This window comes from Pipistrellus hanaki (genome assembly GCF_964339955.1).
Source record: "Pipistrellus hanaki genome assembly, chromosome: 7".
NCBI lineage: Eukaryota > Metazoa > Chordata > Mammalia > Chiroptera > Vespertilionidae > Pipistrellus > Pipistrellus hanaki.
Genome location: NC_140509.1, coordinates 33,151,851 through 33,175,901, shown reverse-complemented (window position 1 = coordinate 33,175,901; position 24,051 = coordinate 33,151,851). Strand labels below are relative to the sequence as shown.

Genomic DNA, 24,051 nt, shown 5'->3' with positions numbered 1-24,051 from the left:
TAATAAGGCCACTTTCATTTTGAAAAATAGAAGAGTCATAACACATGATGCTTTTGAGAATGCATTCTGTTCTTTTCCTCCCATTGTTCTCAAATATTGTCTATTGACTTCTGAAAGTTTGGCAGACTTAGTGGTTCTTATTTTTTTAAATAAAGTCTACCTACTTCTTCCTCAGTAACTTAATAAGATTTCCCAGGAGGGACCTTGCTTGATTACAATTGTTGAAACAAGGCTGCATAGTCCATTTTGCTTAATCATTGAAGTGCCAAGTACATCTGATGGGAATGTGTTTCCAGAGTAATGTTATTGAAACAATCTGATAACCAAAATGCATATATTTATGACCGAATCATGAGGATAAGGGATCACAGGGCAGGTGTATTAAATTGGTCATTGGAGCAAGGAATTTCTTGCATTTGATCACTGCTTTATAGAACTACTCAGGATCATCAGGCTTATTGCAGCAATTTTCAACTTTTTTCATATCATGGCACACGTAAACTAAAATTTTAAAGTTACTAAAGTTGCTAAAAAACTAAAATCTGTGGCATGCCAAAATATATATATTCTTTGACAATCTGTCAAAAAAATAGGTATAATTTGATTCATTCACACTGAATGGCTATTGTGTTGGCTCTTGTCATTTTTTCATTTGACAATCTAAGGGAAAAGAGATCAGTGCCCCTATCTAAAATGTCAGGTATTGTATGTTTTAGAATTTCTTGTAGCACACCAGTGTGCCCCAGCACACCAGTTGAAAATCCTGGCTTATGCGATTAAACTAATCCAAAAAAGGGAGACTAAGCTTCAAGTTTTGGGCAATCTGCTAAGTTGAAGAGTGACTATGAAATAATTGTTTTACCATAACACTTTCAGATGTTGATGGATTTAAGAGATGATTAACACCAGCCCCTTTTAATGAGAAATGCGGAAGCTGAACCAGGCAGTTTTTTCCCCCTCAAGGTCAAATAGTTTATTAATTCAGATATATGAACTTACAGACAAGCCACAGAATTGTGCTGCATAGCTCCCTAGAATCCAGAACATTACCTGTCATGGGTTATTTCCCAAGATACCTGTGTGTAAGAGGTTATGGTTTCTCTGTCTCCTCATGTCTCTGGCACCTCCAGAGGTTGGGCCTTTCAGAGCACCAGCAGCTCACTATTCATCAGTTCTGTCTGTTATTCCAAGGAATGTGTGCATGTGCCTCATGAGGGTCTCGTAGCCTGTGACGTGCTGTGTATGGCGCCCAGCTGCTTCTCATTTGCCTGAGAGCAGGGACATTTTGTACATGTAGGGGACGCAGGGATGCTTCCTACAACATTAATATACACAAAGTCTCACCCAAGACCTGTGTGCTAACATCCTTGTGTTTTCTTCTGGGGAAGCCCTTTTTTGGAAGGAGCCACTCCTGAAATTTTGCCCAGGGTAAGGTAGGCACTGAGCATTTTAAACAAGCTGGACACCAACATCATCTTTTGCTGTTTGGCTCCATAAAGATTGTGCTGAGATGAGTCCTGGTGCTTTATCACTTTGGTTGTCCTTCCAATCTTCTTTTGCATACACTGGGCAGAGGCAAGTGAGTTCCCTTTACTTCTCTCATACCCATGGATAAAGAGGAATGACTTCAAACATCTATATTATAAAAGGCCAGTGGCCATAATGCCTTAACGACCAGGCAGTGCATTGATGGGTCTCCTGGCGTGGCGGGTCTGAGTCTTACGCGATTTCGCATGCTGGGTCTCTAGTTACATATAATTCTGTTAATTAAAATGTAAATTTGAATAACAGCAGCAACTGTGCTTTATTTCCAACTTCTATTTGGTGATTGCTAGGCCAAGTAATCTAACTAATACAACAATCAATGAGGCCATCACAGCGCCCATTTGCAGCTCTCTGTTCTTTAAACAATCAGCCAATGATATTCTCATGCCCTGGTTTCTTATTATCCCTGCTGGTCTCCCTCACACTGTGTTCATGGAAATTATTTTTCCCCTCTTCTTTTTCTACCTGAGTTCAGGCCTTACTATGTGCAAGTTTTGTCCCCTCATCACATGGAGGCCTTTACCATCAGGCTTTCTAATCAACTTCCCATGCTTTTCAGGGCTTATTCCTCCTTCTCTCTTAATTTCTTCTTTTCAGAACCCTCTTTCTGTGATTTCCTCTGCTTCAGCCAGTCTTAGAGCATCCTACAACATTAATATACATGAAAGCTACACAAATCAAGATACCTTTATTAATGTTATAAAGTTATTATTCACAAAGGGTAATTAGCTATCAGCAATTTGCCTTCAACTTCAGGATTTGCTATCAATTTCCAGTTGAAGCTGCTAACCCTAATCATTCTCTGAGAAATATCTGCCTTGGAGGAAGGTGCTGTACAACAGATTGCTGTACAACAGAGAAACATTTGGAGTACAAATTACCACTCCACGTGGAGGTCAAACCGGATGCTTGGGAACAGGAAGGTGGTCTGACTTGACTCTACTCTCAATTTTTAGTATTTTTTTCTACTTTGGAATTTGTGCCTTCAGGGGGAATAGTGCCTACTACACTAAGAGACTGGAAGAATTTGAAGTGAATACAGTGATTGTAAAGAGTTTTTAATATATATTTTTTAAAGGTCAGAATCTTGGTTACATAATATGCTCAACTAAATTCCAGAAATTTTCCATAAAATGTTTTATTTAAAAGGAGACCCTTAACATATGTATGTGGAATGGATTGGACACCATTTTGTAAAATGTTCATGAAAACCGTCTATAAAATGATCATATATAATTACTTGTGTTTACTCATTAGTTTCCTCACTAATAGTGGTTGATTTATTTGTTTAAATTTGGTTCACACCATACTGAAGGTTACATATAACCTTCTTTGTTGTATATGATCTGGACCTAATTACAGAAGCAATTTTCTGTGTATTTGACTTCATCATGTGAATATGATAATCATTAGTGCATTAATGTTGTTTTTAACATAACTATTATAGTTATTGGCTATAGAAAAAAAATGAAAGAATAATAATAATAATTGTTACTTTATTGAGTGCTTCCAACATGCCAGAAACTATGCTAAGTGCTTTATGTGCATGGTATAACAACTATTACTCCCATTTTATAGAAATGATCATGCTAATTTTGAATTCTTCCTTATGACATGGTCTAACTTCTTGCTATCCAAAATTTGGCTTTATTTGAAATTCAGATTTTAGAAATCAGGTTGGTAGCTCATTAAATAATTTTTTACTTCATGAATTTTTAAATACTGGATAGTTTTGAGTTGTATACAGAATTCACTATGAAATAAAAAAATTATCCACAAAGATATTATTCAGAGTCAAAAAAGTAAGCCCTACACAAAGACATTTCAACTTGTTAAAACTCAGAAAATATTTTTATTATTTTAATAATATATTATATTATATATTATATGTACTGTCTGTGACACATGTGTAATAATGTGCTAAGTTGTCCATTCTAGGCAATAGTGGAATGATGGAGGATGCCCTTCCACCATACACACAACAAGGACAGCAATCTGATTTCAGGAGAGCAGTTAAGTTAGCTCTGAGCCATCCATTGTTTCTTGTTTTTGTTTTTCCAAGTCAATTGTCTTATTTTAATTTAATTAATTTATTTTTTTTTGTTTATATTGTTAATCCTCACCCAAGGATATTTTCCCATTGATTTTTAGAGAGAGTAGAAGGGAGAGGGAGAGACAGAGAAACATCGATGTGAGAAAGACACATCTGATTGGTTGCTTCCTGCACGCACCCCAACCAAGGGCCAGAGAACCTGCAATCAAGGTATGTGCCTTTGACTGGAATCGAACCCAGGACCCTTCAGCCCATGAACCTACGCTCTATCCACTGAGCCAAACCAGCTAGGGCTCCATTGTTTTTTTTGTGCCAGATTTCCCTTGTGATTAGGTTATGAAGTAAAATTCTTCCTGTGGAAAGCTAACCACTTTTAGTGACATCAACTCTTCACATGCTTCTATAGAACTGCTTATGCTGACCAGCCCAGGTTGTGTGTGATTTATAATTCATATAATGTTGATTTATATTTTAGGTATATTTGATCGGAAATTTTAAATTAAATTAGGCATCAATTATACTTTATCTGATATTATCTTCTTTAAGTATCCAATGAGAATAATACTCTCCTGAAGGAGGAAGCTCTGTACCTTGGCTTGTCCTTATTGAGATCTTTCAGAAATTGAATCCCCTTCATATCTGAAGGTCCTTATGGTGATTAAAATTGTTTGAGAAACCGTTGTATTAAGGCAGGGAAAGCACCTCGGAGTCAATTCTTTCTAAATTGTATTTGGCTTCTGTTTGTTATAAATAGAAGTTGCTTCCAAGAGAGGTGCCATTATTTTCCTGTAGTGAAATATAATGAGCTCAGGGCTTCCATTTTAATTTTTAAAATCAACTTTCTACTTATTACTTTTCCATTACTAATAAAGAAGTTTCTTTTTCTTAGAATCCCATGGAATATTTAGCCATTTTCATTTGGATTTTGCTTTTATTATTCATTTATTTGACACTTATTTTTAAGGACCTACAATGTTATTATGTTATAAATAGCACCTTGGGAGTAGCAAAGCAAATTCAGAAATAATCCTTCCATAGGGCTCTTCTATAAAGTTGAAAAACAACACATGACCTCAAATTTAGTCAGATTGAAAGTAGCTAGACCTGATTTTACATCCACACTCTATTGACTGAAAAGGCCTATGCTCTACTGTGCTTACAGTATTCCCCCAGAGGATAGGCCTCAATTAAAACGTAGAAAAATATTGAAGTAGGTGATGAGAAAAGAAAGATAAAAATACTGCTTAGAGACTTTGGGATTTGGAAACATGCTGTTTCTTTCAATCTCAATGGGGCAGTAAGATTTATGACGCACTTTATGTTATGTCTTTGTGACCAATATATGTGTTGTGGAGATAATTTGATGCTTTTGCTTCTTTAAATATTTCCTCTTAAATAAATCTATTCAGTCCATTAACCATAGTTAATGTTTTCCCACTGGTTTGTACATGTCATAGCTAACGACCAATGTAGACTAATGGGGAAGGAGAAAGAAAAATTAGCACATTCATGAATTATTCTCTGTTCTCACTTAGACAAGCTAATTATCCTTAAATTATCAGGTTCTGTCTTAATCATAGGCCATTTGTGGTTATCAAGAAAGAAATGTTTACATATTTGTTTCTTCACAGTTTTACATTTCACACTCAAAGCCAAATTCAGTTTGTCCTTTAAACCCTATCATAAAACAGTCAATGTGGGAATCAAAATTCTAAAAAGTGGGTAACCCTTTTTAAATTTTATTTAAAAAACATGTTTAAAATTTTTTCCCATCACCATTTATCCACTCTATGCCCTCTTCCACCTCCACCTGCTCCTCCCTCAACCCCACAATCACCACATTTGTCCATGAGTTCTCTCTCTCTTTTTTCTTTTTTGCTCAATCCCTCCACACACCCAACACCCCACCAGAATCCTCTGCCTGCTCTCTACCTATGACTCTGTCTCTATTTTTGGTACTTGAATTTGTTCATTAAATTCTACATATACATGAAATCAAATGGTATTTGTCTTTCTCTGACTGGCTTATTTCACTTAGCATAATATTCTCCAGGTCCAATAAATGGATAATTCTTAAATTATAATTTTTTTCCTCTATAAATATTGAATGAAAACTTGAGAAAAACTATTTTGTTAAATGAACATTCAAATGTTATGATTGCATTAAGAGAGTGATTCTTGTTAACATAGTAATCATATTAGAAATCAAAGAGCACTTATGTCACAGCATCCTGGGTGGGTAATTCAAACTTCATCCAAAAACAGCCACAAAAATTAAAGCCCCACCCAAGATTCTTTTCTTTTCTTTATTTTCTTTTTTTAAGATCAAAGAGTAAAGAATATGGTATGACATACAGCTTCTTTGGATTCTTTAGTACTATGAATGGAAGGGTGGAAGGCAGAAATAGCTTAAATTAAGGAAGAAATAGCCGAGGCCTTCCCCATACTATTGTCTGTGTCCATTATAAAGTCTGTTGTCTCATTGATTCCACCAGTTTAAAGCAACTTTGCTTGGAGTACTTTATTATAACTTCATCACTTCTACACTTACGACTTACGACATATATTAAAAATAAGTTGTACATTAAAAATAATAAAAATTACTTTAGTAATTGATTCTTTTTATTAAAAAATTAAAACTTAACATATTAGACTGATGTAGTCTTTGATTATCCCCTTCTGCAATGACTCCTATGTTAGTCCTCTCTCTAGAAATAATCACTGTAATGTATGTGTCCAGACTTTTCTCCATGGGTTTACAAAATACATCAATGTGTGTATATATTTTAACATAAATGACATACCCATTAGTTCATTTAGTAATATAGCTTAGATAATTTCTCATGTCAGTACATACAATCTACTTCATTTTAGAAAATTGCAACGTGGTTTTTCCATAAAAAAGTGCACAATTATTTATTTAGCCATTCTATTTTTATAAATATTTAAGTTGCTTTTAATTTTTCACTGTTACAAATCACATTGCAATGAAGATCCTTGTATTGATTTTTTTGGCACGCGATGTAAGTGTCTCCCTGGGGTAGATATTAACAGTAGAATTTTAGGGTGATGGGTTATGGAAAACGACCTCATGAGTGGTCGTTTGTACCTATCTTTCCTCCAGCTGTGTTTGAGTATACTCACTGATTTTGAAGTTCATTTGTTAAAGTGAGGTTAAGCACCAGTTTATATAAATCTTGACCATTTTTATTATTTCTTCTGTGAATTAGCAGTTTGTCTTTGGCCCATTTTTTTCAATTAGGTTGCTTTCTCATTTATTTAAATTATTTATTAACTCTTATTCTTGCTATTGTTTTTCTTTCCTTTTTTTAAAAAATTTATTGTTGGAAGTAATACATATGTCCCCGTTTTTTCCTCCCATTTGATCCCTTCTAGTCCGGCCCTTCTCCCCCGCCCCAGGCCTTCCCCACACTATTGTCTGTGTCCATGGGGTATGCATATATACATACAAATTCTTGGGTTGATCTCTTCTCACCCACCCACCCTTCCACCCCCACCTTCCCTCTGAGATTTGTCAGTCTGTTCCATGCTTCTATGTCTCTGGATCTATTTTATTCATAAGTTTATTTTCTTCATTATATTCCACATACGAATGAGATCATGTGATACTTGTCTTCCTCTGACTGCCTTATTTCACTTAGCATAATACTCTCCAGGTCCCTCCATGCTGTCTCCAAGGGTAAGAGATCTTTCTTTTTTTTACTACTGTATAGTATTCCATGATATAAATGTACCACAACTTTTAATTCTCTCATTTACTGATGGACACTTGGGCTATTTCCAGATCTTAGCTATTGTAAATTGTGCTGCTATGAATATAGGAGTGCATATATTCTTTCTGACTGGTGCTTCAGTTTTTTTAGGATATACTCCTAGAAGTGGGATCTCTGGGTCAAACATCAGTTCCATATTTAATTTTTTTGAGGAAACTCCATACTGTTTTCCATAATGGCTGCATCAGTTTGCATTACCACCCTCAGTGTACTAGGTGTCCCTTTTTTCCACATTCTTACAAGCACTTGTCATTCAAAAAATATTTTTATTTATTTCAGAGAGGAAGGGAGAGGGAGAGGAGATAGAAACATCAATGATGAGAATTATTGATTGTTGCCTCTTGCACACCCCACACTGGGGATTGAGCCCACAACCCAGGCATATGCCCTTCTGGTTCATAGGTCGACGCTCAACCACTGAGCCACGCCAGCTGGGCATCTGTCTTATCTTTTTTTTTTTTTTTTTTTTTTATGGTATTGGCCTTCCTCCAATGCTTATTGACTCCTCAGCGTTTGTCTGATAGCTGAGACTGCTTATTAGGCTGTTTTGTTTTATGTGTTCCTGTACCTGCTTAGAGATTGAGGCAGGGTTGGTTGCTGGAAGTTGTATTTCAGTCTGTTTATTTTATTTTTTCCATTACCATTTATCTCCCCATACCCTCTTCCAGCTCCACCGCCCCCTACAATCACCATTCTGTTGTTCGTATCCATGAGTTCTTTCTCCCCTTTCCCCCCTCTTTTGCTCAATCCCTCTACAACCCCCGCCCCACCAGAGCTGTCTCTATCTATGAATCTGCCTCTATTTTGCTTGTTTTCAGTTTGTCTATTAAATCCCACATATGAGTGAAATCATATGTTACTGGTCTTTTTCTGACTAGCTTATTTCACTATGCATAATATTCTCAAGTTCCATCCATGCTGTCACAAAAGGTAAAGTTTTCTTTCATTTTATGGCCGAGTGGTATTCCATCGTGCAACTATATCATAGCTTTTTTTTTTTTTTTTTTTTTTTTTTTTTTTTTTTTTTATCAACTCATACCGATGGACACTTGGGCTGCTTCCAAATATCGGATATTGTAAATAATGCTGCAATGAACGTAGGGGAGCATATATTCTTTTGGATTTCTTCAAATAAATTCCAAGAGTGGAATCACTGGGTCATAAGGCAGTTCCATTTTTAATTTTCTGAGATAACTCCATGCTGCTTTCAACAGTGGCTGCACCAGTCTGCGTTCCCACCAACAGCAAACGAGTGCTCCCTTCTCTCCACATGATTGCCAACACTTGTTGTTCAGTCTGTTTTCAAATCACATGAGAGGGACAGGGCCTCCACTGAGCAGGGTGCCGCAGAGGCTAGCTTCTTGTGGCCGAGGGGACGTCTCATTCCTCCTGGATAGCTCCGGCCACCCCAGCATCCAGCATTCTGCTTTGTTTCTTTGACCTAAGCTCCCATACCTGTTGCTTCCAGCTGGAAGCATCAACTCCTGTTGCTGTTCTTTGGCACAAAACGTGACCTACGTTGGTAGAGGGGATGTGCAAACGTCAACCTTCTTGGCTGTTCTTATTATTGTACTCTAACAACCACACAGCTTGCTGCCCCAGCCTCCCTCTTTTATTTGGTATCCATTCCTAACATTTTTTGGCAGCACTCTGCTATATTTCTTTTGAGCTGTGGTTTTAAATCTTCATTCTCATTCCATCTGCTTTCTGTCTTCCAGTGTTTCCTCAAAGTTTATAGTTCTCAAAGGGTTGATATTACTTTCTAGTTATATGCATTAAAAAGATCTTTCTAAACATTTCAGGTTCTGCAGTGGGAAGAGGAGGCTAAAATCTATTCCAGGTCTCCCACCCTGAAATAGAAACTGAAGTCTACTCTTCAGAACCTTAGGAGATGTTTTAAAAATGAGTTTCCGAGGCCAGTTTTCAGGATTGCCATTTATGGTTGCATATGTTGTTCGCTATTTGAAGGCACCAGCAAGGAGGTAGGTCAGAGAGGACATCTGAGCTCACTGCATTTCACTACACTGTATATCTTGGCAAAGGAAAACTTCTGCTGGACAGGAGATGCATTTCCCCCAATTTATATAAAGGTATTCTATGGGTCAGCAGTGGCTCTGGTCATTTTAACTTTAAATTACATTGTGTACGGTGATGGTTCCTTGGATGGATATTTATGTCAACACTCATCAAATTTTTCACTTGAAATATGTTCATCAGTTTTGCATCAATAAAACTGCAATATAAAGTTTATCAGTAAAAGAAATTATATCACACAAATAGTGAAGTAGGTAAAATATGTTATTGATTTAGAAGGTCAATTCTGAAGGTTTTATATTTTATAAATTGGTTGATGTAATAAAAAAAACTTTATAGTAGCTGACAAAGTTATGATAATTGTGAAAGAAGACACATTCACAAACCACAGAAAAGATAGTTAATAAGAAATAGTAACTGGCTATTAATTATCTTTTGTGAGAAACAAAAAGTAGTGAAGTAGGGCTGTGCTCTCCAGTCTAGTACCCACTAGCCACATATAGCCATTGAAATTTAAATTAATTAACATAAAAAATTCAGGACTTCTGTTATACAAGTTGCATTTCAAGTGCCCAATACTTTGTGTGACTAGTGGCTACTATACCAGAGAGCAGAGATATACTAGTAGACTATTTCTGTCATTGCAGGATGTTCCATCGAACCGTGTTGAATTGGATACTCTCTTAATTTAGTTGCTTTCCATCCCAATAGTTTCATCTCACCAAGTGGGATCCCACATTTTAGTTGTCAGTTGTCTAAATGGATAATGGAGTATGGGCACATACTGCGTACATCAAGCATGTCAAACTCAAAGGCTAACATGGGTCAAATAAATGAGGCATGCCGCCCACGGGCTATGAGTTTGACATGCTTAGCATACATAGTAGGTACTTGGTAATTGATAAAATTGTTGGTGAATGGATATACGAATGGATACATGTATGAAGATGAGCAGTGAATCCCTACTATCTGATAATGTACAACATTCTTTATTTCATTCATTAACTCAACAGGTATTTATCAAGTGCCTACCATGTGCTAGGTACTACTTCAGATGCTTGGGATATATGAATACATTTAACAAAGATCATTTTCCTTGTGGAACTTACATGCCAGAGGTGGGAGATATTATAAGTAACTTGTGGCCTGGTGCATGAAATCCATGCATGGGGTGGGTATCCCTCAGCTCAACCTGCATCCTCTTCAATCTGGGACCTCTCAGGGGCCTAAACCGGCAGTCAGACATCGCTTTTGCAATCTGGGACTGTTGGCTCCTAACCGCTCATCTGCCTGCCTGCCTGATTGCCCCTAACCATTCTGCCTGCAGGTCTGATCAACCCAAACTGCCCGCCCTCCCTGATGGCCAGCTTGCCCCCAACTGCCCACCCCCACTCTGGCTTGATCACCCCTAACCACTTCTGCCTCAGCCTCGCCACCATGGCTTTGTCCGGAAGGACATTTGGAAGGTCTCCGGAAGGTCTCCTGGTCTAATTAGCATATTACTCTTCTATTAGTATAGATAAGCATAATAGATAAATTAATTATATTACAAGTTTTTGGGTGATAAATATGAAAAACAAAGTACAAAGCAGAGTAAGAGGAATCAGGAGTGCTGGGTGTGGGTAGAGAAAGGAGGATTATAAATTTTTTAAAAATATATATATTTTATTGATTTTTCTTACAGAGAGGAAGGGAGACAGATAGAGAGCTAGAAACGTCGATGAGAGAGAAACATCGACCAGCTGCCTCTTTGCACACCCCCTACCGGGGATGTGACCGCAACCAATGTACATGCCCTTGACCAGAATCGAACCTGGGACCTTTCAGTCCGCAGACCGATGCTCTACCACTGAGCCAAACCGGTTTTGGCGAAAGAGGATTATAATTTTAAATAGAGATATGAAGATTATAATTTTAAATATGCCTCAATGAGGGGGAGGTTCAAGAAAGACTTGAGAAAAGCGGGCAGTAAGCCATTTGGATATCTGGGCAATGAGCACTCAAGGTAGGGAAAACAGCTAGGGCACAGGCCTAAGTTGCAGATATGAGGGTCATGTTTGAGGAATAGCAAAGTGTGTGGCTGAGCAGAGTGAGCGAGGAGGGCAGTTGGAGAAGTCTGAGAGGCAACAGAGTGATGTATCTGGTAAGATCCTCTAGGTCTTTGTAAGAGTTTTGACTTTTACTGCAAGGGAGTTTGGAGCAGAGAAGGAACATGACCCCACTAAAGTTTTAAAAGGCTCAGTCTAGCTTCTGTTTTTAGAAGACATTGTGTGGGGAGAAGGACAGAAGCAAGAAGACGGCTGGAGGCTGGTGGAAGATGATGGTCTAGGTCTAGGGTGGCAGCAGTGGTAGTGGGGAGAAATGGTCAGATCCCAATCTATTTTGTAAGTACAACTGTAGGATTTCTTGACGAACTCGACGTGAGCATTGGAGAAAGGGAGTCGTCAGGTGTAACTCCAGAGTCTTCAGTCTAGCACCTAGGAGGATGGAGTTACCGTTAACAGAGGTAGGGAAGGTCGGGGAGCAGTGTAAGGGAAGACCAGGCACTGAGTTTTGAACATGTTGAGTTTAGGATATCTGTTAAAGAAGTTGAGTAGGCTACTGGACAGGCAGTTGATATTTGGAACTGTCTGGGAGGGAAATGGTGGTATTGATAGGTAAGCAAATACGTTCTCGGTTAATGAACTGTAAAAGTTTTTTTGCACATCAGAAGTGTGAAGTGGCTGGCTGTGAAGTGGAATAAAAATGTCATCATTTTGTTCTTAGCATGAGCTAGGAGAAGACCTGTCCAAAATTTGGCTTTGCAAACTTTCACAAAATGTTCAGGCATTAACTTTTGCTTTAAAAAAGGAAATGTTTCCCCAAGGGCATGGATGCTTAGGGCACAGGAGTTTTCTGTGATTTTTGCAGAAAGCACTTAGCATTTTTTGTTAATGCCATGTTAGGACATATGCTGGTGCTTTTTCCCCCTTCCCAGCTGCATGATATTTTTAGCAGTTAAACCTAAATTACTGCATTTTTAATATATTTTATTTATCACTGCAGCATGAAAAATTTCTTTTAAAGTTATATGAAAGAAAAATATTGCTGTTAATTTAATAGAAGGAAATAGTTAAACATAAGTATTTGAGCTTCAGGCCCGAGTCCTATAAAAACAAGTTAATCAAAATGGTGGAGCTTTATAATCTTAAAAGGATGACATCAAGGGTCTGATGTCTTAGATTCTTAAGGGCAGACATGAAACAGTCCAACATCGGTGCCAAAATGACCTCTGTGAAGCATAATATTTCCTTTTAAATATTTAGACATCATGATAGTTTTCCATGGTTTTAATTCATAACATGGATTTTTAAAAAGCCACAGAAGCATAGCAATTTTTTTCAACTATTTCCTCCTTTCTCTACCTTGCTTTTAACCCCTTAAATAAATACCAACCCCTAATGTGAACAACTAAATTAGCACCTTCTTACAGAAATATGACCACTTATAAACAACTCTGGTTAGGGAAGTAACATGATAAGGAAAAAGTTCACTAATTCAGAGTTAGGATTATGAAATCTGAAGGAATTTCTATGCATAAACTAAGATAAGAAACATTAGATAGCTTATTCTGGGTTTAACTATGTCGCTTCCATAATGTTTTTAATAATATTTCTCTTTGTTGAAGCTGTTTGGCTATTTTCCAGGTCATATATAATAAAGTGGCCCATGGAATGTACAAAGACACTTGTTCTATGATATCCAGAGCACTAACTTTTGGAAGTTTCAGAAGAATTGTTTATTCAGTGTATGTATTTCCAGCTGATTTGCTTTCTTAATAATAATCCAAAGCTGGATATATATATATATATATATATATATATATATATATATATATATATATATATATAAAAGGTGTTTTACTACCTTTATACTTGAGCATAATTAGCTAGTTATGTTTCTTTCTCTTTAAGCTCATCCCTATGATCCACTCACACCCCAGCCACCCCCTACACACACACACACACACACACACACACACACACACACACACAGAGGAACCAATTCGGTTATAATTGAACAAGATAACTCAACGATTAGTTGTTTATTCTGCACATTGGATGCTAAGTACCAAGAAGCAGTTATGTTGAATACATTAAATTCCTCTTTCCATGAGCTTATAATTTAGAAAAGAAGGGATGGGACACAAAGGGGGCATATTAATGAGCTTGAGTTGTGCACTAAGAGCAGCAATTCTAAGATATGCACATGTCCCAGGTCATGGTACTCAGTGCAGACACTTCAGCCGTAAGGCTCTTTGCTCACAGTCTTTTTCTCGTCAGTTTCATTTGTTTACTTCCTACCAAGTGCCAAGTATTTCGACTTGACATTTCTCACATACAGTGCACTCATTTTTTATTCTGTCGCCACTGTTAAGATCTCACGTACAGATGAAGTCATGTGACAATGAAAAATAAATAAATGTTCACATAGCTACTTTCTTTAACCCCCATTGTCCAATCTCCAAGACCCTCCCATTTCTATTTTAATGGCTCTTGGGCATGTGGTCCTGCTGCAGGTGGTAGAGGAGTTGCTAGAAAGGTGCCTAGAAAGGTTAAATGAGTAAAGGGAGGTGGCAGTCTTTATGGAACTGACCCACTTCTGCACTGGGTAGTAGGCTTGGCTTGAGTTTTAGAGATAATTTTTTAGAGTTGAGAGTGAGGGAGGAAAGAGATTTTTTTGAAGTAGCTTCTGTGCATAGCTATATACGGGGTGTGTATATATACATATATATATATATACATATATATATATAGATTGATATATATATGTATATATATAGGTATATATTGATATACATACATACATACATATAGACACACACACATATATAGGTATATATGCATATATATTTTTTAATCCATAAATGTTTGCTCTTATTTTCAATTATTTTTGTTATCAGCAGGATTTATATTAATTTTGTACATGCCAGGATGGACAAACCAATTGTTTATAGCTGGTAACTGTTCTAACTGAGCCAATGTGCTTCGATTTGGCGGGTGACCCTGCCATTGCCACTGTATGGCACCTGCCCTCAGATTCTCTAGGCTCCCCACAATCCAGAAACTAAAGGGCTCAAAGAAAGAAGTGAGAAACTCTTTCCCAAAATCTCCAATAGAATATGCTCTTCACAAATTCATTTTTATGTTTTATGTAAAAATTCTTTTAGTAGGATGAGTATTTCCTTAGTTAGAGGATGTAGTTAAAGCGATTATTTCTCTTTGATCCAGTCCTGCCAAGAATTCATATTAATAATTAATAACATGCTGAAGGAATATTTTTAAAAAACTGTATTTAAAAAAACCCTCAACTCATAATTTAAGAAAAATCTCAGTAAGCAGTAGCAGGGAATCATTGCCGACACTCACAGAAGAGAGGCAATAAAAATTGGTCTGTTGAAATAAAACCAGGCAGGATCACAGACAGCGCATAGTGTCATTAGATTCTTAGGTCATTAGATTATCTTGGCTAGCTCTTTACCGAGATGAGCCATGTTGCTTGCTCTGGGGCCTCCAAGCAAACCTTATGTGGCGAGAATTGACGTATGAATACATTTTCAGTACACCACTCCATGTTATTTCACAGGCCTCTGACATTTGGCCACCCCCCAAATAATAATCTCTAGTAGGTTTCATCAATGCCTTCCTTTTCTTTTGTAATACTTAAAAAGGTCTTCGGGTTGGTTTCTGCTTAGGCAGTTTCCCACATCTGTGAGCAGGAAGGTCCTAGAATGAGGAAAGGTAAGCTCTCCCGAAGACCTCAGACAACGTATCTTTGTAGGTCAAAGAAAAAAGTGGAAATAAGGATGAGGAGACATGATTGGAACTCACTCCAAGCCAGCCTCCTCACTCTTCCCTTCCTTTCCTATAAATAAAATACGGTTAAGGAAAAAGGTTTGAAAAAATATTTGAACAAAAATTTTCTCCCGAGCTCTATACCTCTACTTCCTCCTAGCCTGAGGCCACCCAGGGGTTGATTGATGTTCTCTCCTGGAGAAGTCTGAAGGAGTACACTCTTGGATAGTGTAAGTGCATCTGCTTTAGTAGGTGACATTTCCGGGCCACACAAAAATGCAACTGTTTTCTGAGTTTGCCTCCAAGTCTACCAAGTTGGAAACTAATTAGCTGTTAGGCTTAGAGCATATTATTTTAACTCCCCTAGGCCTTCTCTGACTCTCTGATTAAAAGAAGAGGGCAGATTAGATGTGCTCAAAGGTGATAGGATTTCTCAACTTCAACATTATTGACATCCTGGCCTGGAGAATTCTTTGCTGAGGTGGGCTGTCCTGTGCAAGGTAGGATGTTTAGCAGTGTCCCTGGCCTTTTCTGGCATTATCCCTAGTTTTGACACCCCAGAATGTCTCTAGACATTGCCAAATGTCCCTCTGGGGATAGGTTGCCAGATAAAATACAGACTGCTCAGTTAAATTTGAATATCAGACAAAGAATGAATCATTTTAAAATATAACCATGCCCCAAATATTAAATGGGACATATTTATACTTTAAAAAATTATATTATTTTGATCATGTTAAAAAGTATTTTTTGACTTGGTAAATATCAGAATGCTCAGGTCACTGGACTCTAAAATCAAACCTGGAGTCACCTCTTCCCAGCTTCGTGTCATGGGGCAGTCTGTGTAAGCTATCTAAGCTGTGGTTTCCATACCAAGCTTTTAAAGTTGTGGGAATTAAATCAATAATTTTATTATTATTATTATTATTATTATTTTTTTTTTTACATGTTTTTATTGATTTTATTTTCTTTTTTTTTTCTTTTTATTATTTTTTTTAATCAATCTTTATTGTTCATATTATTACATAGGTTCCTCATTTCTTCCCCCCTCCACCAGGTTCCCACCCCACCCTCTGCCCCCTCCCCATCCCCCATTGTCCTCATCCATAGGTGCACAGTTTATGTTCAGTCTCTTCCTCCCTCCCTTTCCCCGATAGTAAATCCCTTTTCAGATAGTAAATCTGTTACTTAGCATTTTCTCATATCAATAATACCTCCACATGCCCAATGATACACTTCACACAAAAGACATTTTCAAATAGGTCAACCAGCCTCATCCAGGCCCCACCCAAGGCACTCACAGATCAACACCCCAGCGCTATACTAACTCAACACATCCAGATCTAAGCCTTCATCACTTGATTCAGCAGACCCTCAAGTTCCCGCAAAAGTTTCCAGCCATGTCTGAGAGGCAGCCGTGGGCAGGTACAGGCGAGGAGCGAGCTGTTTCGGAACTGGCTGCTCCGGGCCTGGCCTCTGTTGCTCTGGTTCGTTCCACAACCAGCTGCTCCGGGTCTGGTCACTGCCGCTCCCGACCTAGTTGCTCTGGACTTGGCTGTTGCTGCTACAGGCCTGGCCGCACGCGACCCGGCTGCTCTGGGCCCGGTTGCTCCGGTCCCGGCCACTCCGGGCCTGGCCGCTCCCAGTCTGTCAGCCGCTGCTCCGGGCCTGGCCGCACCAGACCCGGCTGCTCCGGGCCTGGCCGCTCCCAGCCTGGCAGCTGCTGCTCCGGGCCTGGCCGCTCCCAGCCTGGCAGCCGCTGCTCCGGGCCTGGCCGCTCCCAGCCTGGCAGCCGCTGCTCCTGGACTGGCCGCACCAGACCCGGCTGCTCCAGGCCTGGCCGCTCCCAGCCTGGCAGCCGCTGCTCCTGGCCTGGCCGCACCAGACCCGGCTGCTCCGGGCCTGGCCGCTCCCAGCCTGGCAGCCGCTGCTCCTGGCCTGGCCGCACCAGACCCGGCTGCTCCGGGCCTGGCCGCTCCCAGCCTGGCAGCCGCTGCTCCTGGACTGGCCGCACCAGACCCGGCTGCTCCGGGCCTGGCCGCTCCCAGCCTGGCAGCCGCTGCTCCGGGCCTGGCCGCACCAGACCCGGCTGCTCCGGGCCTGGCCGCTCCCAGCCTGGCAGCCGCTGCTCCGGGCCTGGCCGCACCAGACCCGGCTGCTCCGGGCCTGGCCGCTCCCAGCCTGGCAGCCGCTTCTCCAGGCCTGGCCACTCCCAGCCTGGCAGCCACTGCTCCGGGCCTGGCCGCACCAGACCCGGCTGCTCCGGGCCTGGCCGCTCCCAGCCTGGCAGCCGCTGCTCCTGGCCTGGCTGCACCAGACCCGGCTGCTCCGGGCCTGGCCGCTCCCAGCCTGGCAGCCGCTTCTCCAGGCCTGGCCGCTCCCAGCCTGGCAGCCACTGCTCCGGGCCTGGCCGCACCAGACCCAGCTGCTCCGGGCCTGGCCGCCGCTGCTCCGGGCCTGGCCGCTCCCAGCCTGGCAGCCGCTGCTCCTGGCCTGGCCGCACCAGACCCGGCTGCTCCGGGCCTGGCCGCTCCCAGCCTGGCAGCCGCTGCTCCTGGCCTGGCCGCACCAGACCCGGCTGCTCCGGGCCTGGCCGCTCCCAGCCTGGCAGCCGCTGCTCCGGGCCTGGCCGCACCAGACCCGGCTGCTCCGGGCCTGGCCGCTCCCAGCCTGGCAGCCGCTTCTCCAGGCCTGGCCAATCCCAGGCTGGCAGCCACTGCTCCGGGCCTGGCCGCACCAGACCCGGCTGCTCCGGGCCTGGCCGCTCCCAGCCTGGCAGTTGCTGCTCCTGGCCTGGCCGCTCCCAGCCTGGAAGCCGCTGCTCCTGGCCTGGCCGCACCAGACCCGGCTGCTCCTGGCCTGGCCGCTCCCAGCCTGGCAGCCGCTGCTCCTGGCCTGGCCGCACCAGACCCGGCTGCTCCGGGCCTGGCCGCTCCCAGCCTGGCAGCCGCTGCTCCTGGCCTGGCCGCACCAGAACCGGCTGCTCCGGGCCTGGCCGCTCCCAGCCTGGCAGCCGCTGCTCCTGGCCTGGCCGCACCAGACCCGGCTGCTCCGGGCCTGGCCGCTCCCAGCCTGGCAGCCGCTGCTCCTGGCCTGGCCGCACCAGACCCGGCTGCTCCGGGCCTGGCCGCTCCCAGCCTGGCAGCCGCTGCTCCTGGACTGGCCGCACCAGACCCGGTTGCTCCGGGCCTGGCCGCTCCCAGCCTGGCAGCCGCTGCTCCTGGCCTGGCCGCACCAGACCCGGCTGCTCCGGGCCTGGCCGCACCCAGCCTGGCAGCCGCTGCTCCGGGCCTGGCCGCACCAGACCCGGCTGCTCCGGGCCTGGCCGCTCCCAGCCTGGCAGCCGCTTCTCCAGGCCTGGCCACTCCCAGCCTGGCAGCCACTGCTCCGGGCCTGGCCGCACCAGACCCGGCTGCTCCGGGCCTGGCCGCTCCCAGCCTGGCAGCCGCTGCTCCTGGCCTGGCTGCACCAGACCCGGCTGCTCCGGGCCTGGCCGCTCCCAGCCTGGCAGCCGCTTCTCCAGGCCTGGCCGCTCCCAGCCTGGCAGCCACTGCTCCGGGCCTGGCCGCACAAGACCCGGCTGCTCCGGGCCTGGCCGCCGCTGCTCCGGGCCTGGCCGCTCCCAGCCTGGCAGCCGCTGCTCCGGGCCTGGCCGCTCCCAGCCTGGCAGCCGCTGCTCCTGGCCTGGCCGCACCAGACCCGGCTGCTCCGGGCCTGGCCGCTCCCAGCCTGGCAGCCGCTGCTCCTGGCCTGACCGCACCAGACCCGGCTGCTCCGGGCCTGGCCGCTCCCAGCCTGGCAGCCGCTGCTCCGGGCCTGGCCGCACCAGACCCGGCTGCTCCGGGCCTGGCCGTTCCCAGCCTGGCAGCCGCTTCTCCAGGCCTGGCCACTCCCAGCCTGGCAGCCACTGCTCCGGGCCTGGCCGCACCAGACCCGGCTGCTCCGGGCCTGGCCGCTCCCAGCCTGGCAGCTGCTGCTCCTGGCCTGGCCGCTCCCAGCCTGGAAGCCGCTGCTCCTGGCCTGGCCGCACCAGACCCGGCTGCTCCTGGCCTGGCCGCTCCCAGCCTGGCAGCCGCTGCTCCTGGCCTGGCCGCACCAGACCCGGCTGCTCCGGGCCTGGCCGCTCCCAGCCTGGCAGCCGCTGCTCCTGGCCTGGCCGCACCAGACCCGGCTGCTCCGGGCCTGGCCGCTCCCAGCCTGGCAGCCGCTGCTCCTGGCCTGGCCGCACCAGACCCGGCTGCTCCGGGCCTGGCCGCTCCCAGCCTGGCAGCCGCTGCTCCTGGACTGGCCGCACCAGACCCGGCTGCTCCGGGCCTGGCCGCTCCCAGCCTGGCAGCCGCTGCTCCTGGACTGGCCGCACCAGACCCGGTTGCTCCGGGCCTGGCCGCTCCCAGCCTGGCAGCCGCTGCTCCTGGCCTGGCCGCACCAGACCCGGCTGCTCCAGGCCTGGCCGCTCCCAGCCTGGCAGCCGCTGCTCCGGGCCTGGCCACACCAGACCCGGCTGCTCCGGGCCTGGCCGCTCCCAGCCTGGCAGCCGTTTCTCCAGGCCTGGCCACTCCCAGCCTGGCAGCCACTGCTCCTGGCCTGGCCGCACCAGACCCGGCTGCTCCGGGCCTGGCCGCTCCCAGCCTGGCAGCCGCTGCTCCTGGCCTGGCTGCACCAGACCCGGCTGCTCCGGGCCTGGCCGCTCCCAGCCTGGCAGCCGCTTCTCCAGGCCTGGCCGCTCCCAGCCTGGCAGCCACTGCTCCGGGCCTGGCCGCACCAGACCCAGCTGCTCCGGGCCTGGCCGCCGCTGCTCCGGGCCTGGCCGCTCCCAGCCTGGCAGCCGCTGCTCCTGGCCTGGCCGCACCAGACCCGGCTGCTCCGGGCCTGGCCGCTCCCAGCCTGGCAGCCGCTGCTCCTGGCCTGGCCGCACCAGACCCGGCTGCTCCGGGCCTGGCCGCACCAGATCCGGCTGCTCCGGGCCTGGCCGCTCCCAGCCTGGCAGCCGCTTCTCCAGGCCTGGCCACTCCCAGCCTGGCAGCCACTGCTCCGGGCCTGGCCGCACCAGACCCGGCTGCTCCGGGCCTGGCCGCTCCCAGCCTGGCAGCTGCTGCTCCTGGCCTGGCCGCTCCCAGCCTGGAAGCCGCTGCTCCTGGCCTGGCCGCACCAGACCCGGCTGCTCCGGGCCTGGCCGCTCCCAGCCTGGCAGCCGCTGCTCCTGGCCTGGCCGCACCAGACCCAGCTGCTCCGGGCCTGGCCGCTCCCAGCCTGGCAGCCGCTGCTCCTGGCCTGGCCGCACCAGACCCGGCTGCTCCGGGCCTGGCTGCTCCCAGCCTGGCAGCTGTTGCTCTGGGCCTGGCCGCTCCCAGCCTGGCAGCCGCTGCTCCGGGCCTGGCCACACCAGACCCGGCTGCTCCGGGCCTGGCTGCTCCCAGCCTGGCAGCTGCTGCTCCGGGCCTGGCCGCTCCTAGCCTGGCAGCCGCTGCTCCGGGCCTGGCCACACCAGACCCAGCTGCTCCGGGCCTGGCCGCTCCCAGCCTGGCAGCCGCTGCTCCGGGCCTGGCCACACCCGACCCGGCTGCTCCGAGCCTGGCCGCTCCCAGCCTGGATGCTCCGTGCTTGGCTACTGCTGTTCTGGGCCTGGCTGCTCCCAACCCGGCTGCTCTGGGCCCGGCTTCTCCGGGCCCAGCCACTCCGGGTCTGGGTGTTCCTGGACTGGCCACCCTGGGCTTGGCCGCCTCTGCCTCAGGCCTGGCTGCCACTGCCCCAGGTCTGGCTGCTCCAGTGCTGGCCGTTGATGCTCTTGTTCTGGCTGCTGCTGCTCTGGGGCCTGGCCACTGCTGCTCCGGGCCCAGCTGCCACTGCCTTGTGCCTGGCCACTCTAGGCCTGGTCGCCGCTGTTCCAACATTCTGTCCCTTTTTTCTCTTTTTTTTTTCTTTTTAAAAAAAACAAACAAACGCATTTATGTTGCAATGTTGGCTGGTGCATTGAGTTCTGACTTAGTCTTTGATTTTTCAAGATCTTTGTATTCTTTCTTAAGTAATTTTACTATCATTTGCTCTCACTTGATTTCTTCACATTGAGAACTTCTTTGGTTTCTTCCTCCTTGTCCTGGGAGCTCAGCAGGTTGGCCTGTGGCACCCCTTTGTTCTCCGCGGGCTCCCGCGCTGCTCCAGCCTGTTGCGGGGGTCGTCGCCACCCAGGAAGCAGCCCCCGTCCTTGGCTCCGTTGCGCGCGCTCAGCAGTCGAAGGCTCAGGGGCACCCCCCCCCTGGGGTCCCCGTCGCCCGGCTCCTTGCTGGCGCCCGGCTGGCCGGTGTCCGGCAGGGGCTCCTGCTCCTCGTTGCGTTCCTCCAGTCTGGAGCTTTCTTTCTCCCTCCCACTAGGGGAGTCCAGGATCAGAGTCAACAGACTGTCCTCTGCGCACAGTGTGCGCGACTCCGGGGGCTTGGCCTTTCGCCGCGCTCCCAGGACTCCACCTCACAGCTCCGTCTCCCCTTGCCTGAGCCTGGGTCCCCAGGGACTGGCCCAGACCTGGAGTTCAGGGCGGTCTGGACTGAGGCTCAGAGCTGCCGCCGGAGGCTTTGTTTCTTCCCGCTAGGGTAATCCAGCATCAGAGTCAACATTCAGTCCTCTGCGCGCCATGTGCGCGCGACTCCGGGGGCCCCGCATTTCGCTGTCCTCCAGGATTGTCTCCCCCTGCCGGAGCCTGGGTCCCCAGGGTCTGGCCCATAACTTGGGGCTCAGCGCTGCCGGTTCGGGGGTTCAGCCCAGGCTGGGGGTTCTATTTCCTTCCTGCTAGGGAACGCCAGGCAGCACCCAGCCCTCTCCTCCTCTCCGGCTGCGACCTCTCCGCGCGCGCGTGCGTGCGAGCGCGCAGCATGTCTCCGTACCTTAGGCTTTTTTTCAGCTCCTCTGATTTTCCTTCTGGTTTTCTCCCTCCTTCCTATTGTAGAGTTTTCAGTCAGTCGACTACCTGTAGCTCTGGGCAATGTCCACTCTACATTTTAGTTGTATTCCATTGAAATTGTTGTGAGCTGCTGCGGCTAGGTGTCTACCCGAGCAGCCATCTTGGATCCTCTTAAAACACTTCTTCTAAATCAATAATTTTATATGAAGTGCTTATAAAGAAATGTTTTTGTTCTTTACCTGAAATTCATATCTAACTGAGCATCCTGTAATTGTATTTGCTAAATCTGGAAACCCTAACTGGAAAGCAAACTCATTTTCTCTCCCTCCCCCATTGAAAAACACTGTTTCAAGTGAATTTACTAATGTAGTTCTCTTATTCCTGGAGTTTTCTGAATATATTTCTATTTGGTTAATTGTGCATTCATAGAAATATCTGTTCTAAAAGAATATTTTTTAACATTGTTAGGATAGGGATGTCAGACATTTTTGTTGATTGAGCAAATGCTGGATGCCCTGACAAAATAGAAAAGAGAGAGAAGATTTTGGTTGAGAAAATGAGATATTTTTTAAAGCATCCGTGTAGAAGTAGACACTAATGGGAAGTTATAACTTTATTGAACTCATTTTGAATTTCATACAGCTGTAGGGTGAAGGATAATCTTTCTGAAGCCATTTAGAGTTTTTAACACTGACTTACTCTTTTTTTTAAAGGATATTTTATCCCATGTCAGTCATCAGTGAAAGCAGAGCGATTGTCAGAGGTACCTGATTCTTCCTAAGCTCTTAAGAAGCTATACAGGGTGTGGCAAAAGTAGGTTTACAGTCATTTGTATGGAAAATAATACATTAATTAATGAATACTATTACAAGAATAAATTGTGTTTTATCTACTCATAACTGTAAACCTAGTTTGTATGTAGAGAGAGGAGGACTGTAATAGAGTGTGCATCCAGGAGACTGGATGACCAAATGGAACCGAGATTTAGGTACATATTGTGTTGTGCTGAACCTGACACACTGATTTTTTCACTTGAGCCAGATGCATCTCACCATTTTAGGATTCTGGCATTTTTTTCTAATTGGGACTTCCTATCTTTCTGAAAGCAGGAGGTTTGAAGATGCAGCATGAAAATGAGGGACCCTTGTGGATGTAGTGTGAGGGGTGAAATGTGGCGGTAATACTGTAACCTGCAATGCTCATTGGTGCTGAAGAATAGAAACATATTTTATCACTGTGATCAACAGAGCTCTCAATGCTTGCTATAGGCATGGAATCTAACATTGAAGGAGATGCTGAAGAGCATAAAATTGTTCTCTCTTATGAAATTTCAAATCACTGAGCAAAAACAAACAAGCAAGCAAAAAAACAAAAACCCATGCAGATAGAGAAAAGATAGCAAAATGCCAAAAGATTATTTACATATTTGGTGTTTAGGGTTAATTCCACTTTCTTCTGGTACACTGGCTCACCTTCAGCATTACTGACATTTTGGACTGAAGAAGTCTTTGTTATGGGGGGCTGTGCACAACTGCATTGTGGGATGTTTGGCAGGACATGTGGTCTTTACTCATGGAAGCCAATAGCATCTCCTAACTGTTGTGGTAATAAAAAATGTCTTCAGACATTGCCATATGTCCCCGCAGAGAAAAAATGCCCTAGTTGAGAAGCACTGGCCTAGTAGAGTGTGGGAGACTTCCTAAAAGAGGTAGCATTTGAGCTGGGACTGGGGGGATGGGTAAGAATTTGAAAGAAAAAGGTGGTGATGGTGGAAAGCATTTAGGTGAAGGAGATGGAATGAATAAAAATGCCAATCAGTATGCCAAAGTGGAGAAATCAAGGCTAAGTTTGGAGTATTGTAAGGAGATAAGTTTAATTGTGGTTAATGTTCCTGTGGGA

General features: G+C 45.6%; 1 protein-coding gene across 4 annotated transcripts in view; it reads left to right on the top strand.

The window, feature by feature from the left end:
* Positions 1-24,051, top strand: part of FILIP1 (filamin A interacting protein 1) — a 173,701-nt gene that overhangs the window by 16,069 nt on the left and 133,581 nt on the right. Inside the window, exon 2 of one of the 4 annotated variants that reach the window (XM_084889246.1) lies at positions 22,866-22,915. The exons of the other annotated variants lie outside the window; for them this stretch is intronic. The gene's annotated coding sequence lies outside the window, so the exon portion shown is untranslated. The remainder of the gene's footprint in view (positions 1-22,865; positions 22,916-24,051) is intronic. 4 annotated transcript variants of the gene reach the window in all.